General features: G+C 43.3%; 1 protein-coding gene across 3 annotated transcripts in view; it reads right to left on the bottom strand.

The window, feature by feature from the left end:
- The window catches only part of Ttll4 (tubulin tyrosine ligase like 4), a 34,350-nt gene extending 30,515 nt beyond the window's left edge, over positions 1-3,835 (bottom strand). For all 3 annotated transcript variants that reach the window (XM_021198339.2, XM_029538741.1, XM_029538742.1), the window contains exon 1: positions 3,673-3,835. The gene's annotated coding sequence lies outside the window, so the exon portion shown is untranslated. The remainder of the gene's footprint in view (positions 1-3,672) is intronic.
- Positions 3,836-8,580: the final 4,745 nt, after the last annotated feature.

Here is an 8,580-nt window from a genome sequence, read left to right as displayed (position 1 = left end):
ACACAGTTCAACGTTATTCTCAACCACAAAGTGAGTTCCAGGACAGCTTGGACGATGAGACCCTTATCTCAAATAAAACAAAGCACTATTAAAGCTCTTTCAAGACAACTGTCTCGAGGCAAAGCACCCGTGTGAAAACATCACGTTTACTTGAAAGAGAAAAACTGACCTAAGTGATGGAGTCCTTCAGACTTTGGTATCTGGCAGACATTTCTGGAAAATGAAAGAAGCCTGTCACTTCACGTAAAACAGCTGACAGTACTTGCTGCCAATGAGAAAATTTGAACTTCCAAGAGAAAATCGGGATATTGGCAAAACAGTATCTGCCACTCAAACAGTGACTGCTTTTCTAGAAATTGTAATGCTGATACAAATATGACTTTTTATTTTACTTTATATAAAACCTTAACATCCATTTATCCATTTCTGTGTTCGTGGGAGTGTCACAGTATCATTGTGGAGGCCAGAGGACAAACTCTCCTGATTCTTCTCTCCATTCTGTGGGTCCCGAAGACTGAACTTAGATCATGAGGCTTGCACCAAGTGCCTTTAGCGATGAGCCAGCCACTTTAGGTATCTTCAGGCAAGGTCTTGCTACATATTGACCTCAAATGTATGGCCCCCTTGCCCCAGTCTCCCAAATGCTGGGATTAACGGGCCTAGTGGTACCATCACGTTGTATAGGAAGCACTGACAGCACTCAGGAGCTGTATAACTCAGGCAGTGCCTACCACATGATGTCACGGAATCAGGAATAAATACAAGCCCACCGAGATGGTGGTCTACACCAGTGGTAATCCCATACTTGTGAGACTGATGCAGGAAAATCTTAAAATTCTAGAAAAAAACCTCAGCTCTAAGGATGCAAATAACAGATCTACCAGCCAAGCTGATCCTTCTTTTATATGATACCAAAGTACAATACCCACAAACCCCTTGGAGTGTTTTAGGCCCTCTTGTTACCATCTAAGGCTAAATTATCTTCTTTTTAATATTTCTGTTGTTTAATGTATATATATATAAGTATTTTGTCTGCGTGTATGTCTGTGCACAATAGGATGCAATACCCAAAGAGGTCAGAAAACTAGGAACAGCAGTGAGCTTGCTTTTCCAGAGGAACAGCCAGCACTCTTAACCACTCCAGCTCCTAGATCTTAACTCAAAAACAAACATCAAAATAGAGTGAATACAGAAATATGTATGAAAATCCAGTTATCTTCTCTCTTTTTTAAAAAAGATGTATTTATTTATTATATATAAGTACACTGTAGCTGTCTTCAGACACCAGAAGAGGGAAACAGTTCTCATTACAGATGTTTGTAAGCCACCATGTGGTTGCTGAGATTTGAACTCAGGACCTCTGGAAGTGCAGTCAATGCTCTTAACCGCTGAGCCATCTCTCCAACCATTATCTTCTTTTAATATACAATAAAAACCACACCCAATTCTATTCTTCTCAAAAACATTTTCATTTAAGAACATTTATACTAACCATAATGTGTTAACAATAGATCTATTAATTTTTCCCAAATGGAGTAATATTTCAGTTCCTTGAGATATATCTTCTACATTAAAAAAATCAGTACTGTGTAATATTGGAACAAGCCTGTAATCCCAGCACTGGAGAGGCAGAAACAGGTGGAGTAAAGGCATGGCCTGTTTTGTAGAGGGTTTTTTTTTCCCCCTCTATTTCTCAACCTCAATAAACGTCTTCCTTTAACTGGTTTTCTTTTTGTGGTGCTTGAGACTTCTCTGCTGCCATCTGCTGTGCTTCACATCTTGCCTGCCTTTTAATTCTTTAACTGGCAGAGAAAAATGAACCAATCAAGACCCCTAAACTGCATCATTTCTAGACTCTATCACTTGGCTCTAGTCGGAAATCTTTCTTGACCACCCTATCGACCACCTACCCCTTCTATACTCTTAAGCACAACCCTGATGCCATTTCCCTGCTTTTTTATCTTTACATAGAATATACTCATCTTTACCCCTAAGAATTTTAAAAAGTGTGTATTCCAAGCTGGACGAAGAAACTGCCAGGACTACATAGAGTTTGTCTCAAAAAACAAACAAACAAAAAGAAATCATAGCTGGGAGGTGGTAACACAAGAGCTTTAATCCCAGCGTTCAGGAGGCAGAGGCAGGTGGATCTGAGTTTGAGGTCAACAGAGGGTGTTCCAGGTCAGCAAGGGCTACACAGAGAAACCCTGTCTAGAAAAACAAAACAAAACAAGAAAGTAAGAAGACAAACGAACTTACATAAATACTTTTGCTCAAGTTTTACTTAAAGTAAGTTTTAAAATCCCATGGTCCCACAAAACCCTTCCAGGCCTGAGACTGGTAGTGACTGACTGTTTAGAATGTGTAACTCAAAGGTTCAATCCCTAGGACCTTAAAAAGATGGGCAGGGCAGGGCAGGCAGAGGCAGGTGCATCTGAGTTCAAGATCTATCTAGTGAGTTCCGGATAGCCAGGGCTACACAGAGAAACCCTCTCAGAAAAACAAAACAAAACAAAACAAAACAAAAAACAAAACTAAGGTCACTTGGAAACTGCAAGTCAGGAAATAGATTCATTTAAACTTAAAGTTAAGGCTTGGGCCCTAATAAGCCCAGCTCACAGAATGGCTCCCAACAAACACAACTGAGCTCTGTCCTCTTTTCAGGCCATGCTGTATCTTTACTAAAGCTACTTTGTAACTTGAATATCTTCCCACTTTTTCACTCCGGGAAAACATTTGATAACTTTCACAGCCAGGCTTAGAGTCTAATCCGTAAGTCGCTAGTAACATTCCGGACAATAAAGAGAATAGCTTTTATGCAAATAGTCTCAGTATTGCAACAATTGAAAGCATAGGATCCAACGGTACCTGCTCTTAAAGGGCCCTTCAGATTACTGCTGATTGGCCAAATAAACAGGCGCTGAAATTGAGATTTGCAATATTCAAAATAACTCCATAAAGGAAGGGTTTCAAATGATGATTAAAACATTTCCAAGATTCAGAACCGGAATGTAAAGACTGAAGGTGGGGTGACGTATTTTTCCAAACAAATCGCGGCTAAGCGCTTCACTTCTACCACAGCACATACAACAGTATGGCAAATGCTTTCTTGGATTAAAAAATCTCTTGTTCTGTAAACTCTCGAAAACACATTTGTCTTGCTCACCAATGTACCCTCCCTAGGGACCTTACATAGTGGCTTCACTCGTTACCTATTTGACGATGTTTATAAAAGCTGTAAATTATTAAATGAAAAAAAAAATGGCTGGATAAACGAGTTAAATTAGGATCTCAGTTTCTGGAATGTAGGAAAGTGTGTATGGATAACTCCGAGTGGGGTCGGGGAAAAGCAGGCCCTGAAAAGAGCCGGGATTTCAACCCAAGCCAGAATTTAAACCGCAGCGCGGCGGGAAAGAGGACATGCTGAAACCAGGACCGAGTAGGCTATGGGGCTCGGGCCGCCCGAGGAGGAGCCAACGAAGTTCTCCCCGCGTGGAGGCTGCCGAGGAGGACTCGGGAGAGGGCCCGGGAGGAGGCCCCGGTCTCCGACTCACCAGAGAAAGGCGAGTTGGCGAACCGGAAGCGGGGTTGGGGGCCCGTGCCAAGGGCTGGGGCCGAGGCACGCGGGAACGGCCGGCCGGGGTCCCACCCCAGCTCTGCGGCCACACTCACCTACGGTACCCTGCTTCGCCGCGACTGGACGCCGGCTCCGCGCCGCTTCTTCGCTGCGCCTGCTGAGCGAGCGGGCGACCTCAGGTGTCCCTGGCAACCGAGCCCCGCCACGCGACCCACGCTCTGCCGCTTTCTGTCCCGCACAGAGCGCGCCCCCAGCGGACAGATCTAAGGCCAGTAAGGGATGGGCGGGGGAGGGCCCGAGGCGAGCGCGCCGAATCCCAGCCCTTGTGCAGCCTAGAGGATGGGGGGGGGGCCCTGGGGGGGGGGAAGAAAGTGCAAGGAATTTGCGCACGCGCAAACTTGTCGATACGGTGGAACTCTTGCGAGCGGAATTCTGGGAACTGTAGTCCTGCAAGTAAAGGCTCCGTTCTGGGAATCCACGAGTCATTCTACCTAACCACTATGGACTCTGACCATGCCGCACCCAGACTCTATTAAAGAATTCCCACTAAAATTCCATGAGTTTGAGGCAGGTAAGAGGAAGTGGCTCAAGGCACTTTAACTTTCTCCCACTCACCTTTCCCTAAATCCAACCATGGAGCTGGAGCGGGACGAGACAAAGACATAACTACAACTACCAGCTTTATGGGCTTCCAGTGAGAACTTTACCTAAGCGTGAGTCCTTTCATAAACTCTCCACGCAGAATAGATCCCCCTGTTTCAGATGTCGCCAGATCTATTGAAGTTAGAGAATTATAAAGATAGCTGGATGGCAAAAGAATCTTTCTTAAAACAGGCTATAATAATTAACGATATAACTAGCCTGTTGAGTCCTGGGCACCGGGGTGTGCAATTCTTTAACCCCACCATTCGGGAGGCTGAGGCAGGTGGATCCCTGAGTATGAGGACAGCCTGGTCTGCAGAGTGAGCTCAGAACAGCTAGGGCTACGAAGAGAAAAACTAGCCTGGTGAAAACAATTTGAATTTAAGTAGCAAAATACTTAAGCAACAGTCATTGACAGATGTTAAACTATGAAAGGATTACTTATCAATTTTAGATCAGGAAATCTAGGGCAATTATCTAATTTGTCTCCTGGTGAGATTTGGATTACACAGTAATATTTATAAAGTATGGCTTATTTTACAAAATGTTAAATTTTAACAGAATTTAAAAGCTGAATCTAATCAAGCCTTGACTCTAACTTCAGTATACAGGATATAGAGGAAAACAATTGAGTAATGCTATAGAATCAGATAAATTCAGAATTTGAGCCAATATACAGTATAAATGAACTTTTTAGACAAAATGGGAGCGCTGAAGCTGAAGAAAAAGCCCCATGGTTAAGAGCACACTGCTCTTCCAGAGTACTTGAGTTCCATTCTAAGAACTCATGTGTGGTGTAGCAAACAAGTGCTGTAACTCCAGCTCTAAGGGATCTAACACACTCCTCTGACAGCTCAGGGTACTTGCAGTCACTTGGACATAACCACCTGCCACCCCCCTCCACACACACACACACACAGACACACACACACAGACACACACACACACACACACACACGTTTTTTTAAAAGGAGAGAAATGTTTTAGGTGATAAGATGTAAGAAAGAGGTCAGCTAGAGGACTCAGCAGATAACAGTGCTTGCCACCAGTCCTGAAGACCTAAGTTTGATCCTCAGGGCTCATGTGGTGGATAGAGAAGAAATGTCACAAAGTTGTTGTCTGACCTCCACGGCTGACACATTTGTAGTAACTTCTTATGAAAGCCACAGGAAATTAAAGCAAGTATTTTGACATTTTGATGATATGGGAAATATTGTTTCCTGGGAAGCACAGAAGGCCTGAAGGTGTAAATGACATAATACTAGAGGTTTGCTGTTTTAAAATATTGCAGGAAGGGTAGGGGGTGACTCAGTCCATAAAGGTCTGTTGAACATGTATGAAAAACTAAGTTCGGGCTGGAGAAATGGCTCAGCAGGTAAGAGCACTGACTGCTCTTCCAAAGGTCCTGAGTTCAAACCTCAGCAACCACATGGTGGCTCACAATCACCCATAATGAGACCTGATGCCCTCTTCTGGTGCGTCTGAAGACAGCTACAGTGTACTTATGTATAATAATCAATAAAATCTTTGAAAAACTAAGTTCAGGCTTAATCCCAGCACTTGAGAGGCAGAAGCAGGCTGAGTTTCAGGCAAGCCTGGTCTACAGAGTGAGTTTGAGGACATCCAGAGGTTACAAGAGACTCTGTCTCAACTCTCCTCCCAGGGGAAAAAAAGAAACACTAAGTTCATATCTCCATTACCCAATAAAAAGTTGGGCACAATTGTGCAGGCCTCTTGCAAGATATTTGATCACACTGTGAACCCCAAGATTGTGTTATTTACTGAAAATACCTGTTTCTAGTTGAGGTGTGGCTCAGTCCTTAGCACACGTACCTTTAATCCCAAATAATAAAGATACAGTTAGTTTGTAAGAGGAGGCACCCATGTTTGTGTTGTCTAATTGAGTGGCAGATAAAGTGATGAATCAGAGAAAAATTTGACTAAATGGGGTATGCTCAACTCTCATAAGAGAACAAAAGGAAGCTATTTAAGGGAGCACTACAGAAAAAAGAGAGGAGAGAGGCAAGTTGCAAAAGGAGAACAAGATAGACACAGGTAGAGACAGAATAAGGCAGAAAATGAGAAGGAGCCAGAAGGTTAAAGCAGATAGTTTGAGGCCAAGCAGAGCAAAAGGTCAGAGGCTTAGAGGAGCCAGATTGAATCAGTCATCTTGGAGAGGAGTTTTGAACCAGCACAGCTGAGCTGACCTGCCAGCCAGAGATTGGAAAGAGCTAGGAAGGGGCGAGCTTTCTCAGCAGTGTCTCAGAGGTCTAGCATAGATTTGTATGGAGCCTGAAAGCTCCCAGGACTAGGCCTAGGTTAGCAGATGGAGGCGCTAAGCCTTGGAGACAACAATTTTTACAGGAGAATAAAAGATATTTTTACACAGGCCTGTATCCCAATGCTTGGAAGGCAGAGACAGGAAGAGAAGCGGCTCCACACTCTGTACATAATAAATGTGTACATGCATAAAAATGAAAATAACCAAATAAAAGTGCTGTAGGAAAATCAAGGGATATATAGCTCAGTGGTAGAATGTTTGCCTAGAGAGTATGCATAAGGTTATAGATTCACTCCCTGTCATACAAACAAACAAACAAACAAATGATCACGGTAGCATACACTTTTAATCCCAGCACTCCAGAGGCCAGCCTAGTCTAAGTAGAGAATTCCAGGTCATCTAGAACAACTACATTGTGAAAAACTAAAACTACATTGTGAGTCTCTGCTTCAAGACAGACAGACAGACAGCAAGAAACCCCAGTACCTACAGAAAACACAGCTTAGTAATAGTAATAAGGAGCACAATTATCTAGGTTATTTTTGATGAAAGGGAACCAAGCCTCTTTGGAGAAGAGAATGACTCTAGGCTCCAGCAGAAAATCTATGAGCTTGAAACCTCTTGTCGCCAGAGAAGGAAGCCTTGCATACGGCCACATGCACACATGCCCTCCACAGTGGTAGGAAGAAGTACGCCCCTAGAGTTCATTGAAAGAGCTCCCAACAGAGAACGCTGAAACAACTTAAGGAACAAAACAAAACAATATTACTTCCTAACCCAAGTAGCCACGTGTCCATGAAATCATTTGATACCATAACAGAAGGGACAAATATAGAGAAGAAATCTATGTATCTAGACACTCTAACCTGAGGAAGGGAGGGGCAAAAGGAGTTGTTTTATAGTGGAGACATCTGACAAACACAGTAAGATGTGGGGTTGTCTACCTGTAATCCCAGCACATGGGAGGCTGAGGTGGGAAGATTGTCTGAGGCCAGCCTGGGATGTATGGCAAGTTCCATGCTGACTAGAGCAACATAATGAGGCCATGTCTTAAAAAAAAAAAAATCACACCAAATACTTGATGGTTGATTAAGGACAGCATCAAGACATGAATCATGTTAATAGAATGTACTTGGAGCTGGCACACATCTTTAATCCCATCACTTAGGAGGCAGAGGCAGAGAGGCAGATCTCTGGGAGTTTAAGGCCTGGTCTACAGAGTGAGTTCTAGGATAGGCAGGGCTACACAGAGAAGCCTTGTTTTGAACCACACCCCCAGTCTTCAAAAGAAAGAAAGAAAAAGAAAGAAGGAAAGGAAAGGAAAGGAAAGGAAAGGAAAGGAAAGGAAAGGAAAGGAAAGGAAAGGAAAGGAAAGGAAAGGAAAGGAAGCAAAAAAGCAAAAGAAAATGTACTTTGGATATTGGTGTGATAAAAAAATTACACTATAAATTGGGTATTCTGTATTTGCTGTCATACGTAGCAGCACTGGCTTCTAGTTTGTATCTGTGTGTATTTATGTGAGAGTGACAGTAAGCTTAGGTGATGATCAGAGACTGGTTGATGGCTAAGCTTGGTTGTCAACAAGAATCAGGAAACATAAACTAGAAGTCCCTGTGCAGTCCAATGAGGGACTTTCCTTTTCTTAAGACTTATTTATTTATTTTATGTATATGACCACACTGTCCTTGACACACCAGAAGAGGGCTTATATCCAATTACAGATGGTTGTGAGCCACCATGTCGTTGATGGAAATTGAACTCATGATCTCTGGAAGAGCATTCAGTGCTTTTAACCACCGGGCCATCTCTCCAGCCCCGCATGAGGGACTTTCTTGATCAGATTCCTTGAATCACAAAGACCCTTCTGAATGTAGGCAGCTCAGATAAAAGACCGAGGAAGAAGAAGACTTGGCCTTTTTCTGTTCCTCTCTGCTCTTGCTGGAAAGTTCATCCGTCCTGATACTACACTCTCTTACTGATCTTAAAACCAGCTACTTCAGGCTTCCACCATAGACTCTCCAGGAATCTCCCAGATCTTTACACAGATTGAGACTGCTGAGACATCCTGCCTCATGACTGA

The sequence above is a fragment of the Mus pahari genome, chromosome 5 (assembly GCF_900095145.1).
Source record: "Mus pahari chromosome 5, PAHARI_EIJ_v1.1, whole genome shotgun sequence".
In the NCBI taxonomy this organism is placed as follows: Eukaryota; Metazoa; Chordata; class Mammalia; order Rodentia; family Muridae; genus Mus; species Mus pahari.
Note: the sequence above shows the minus strand (reverse complement) of the source record. Positions and strands in the feature narration are given on the sequence as shown.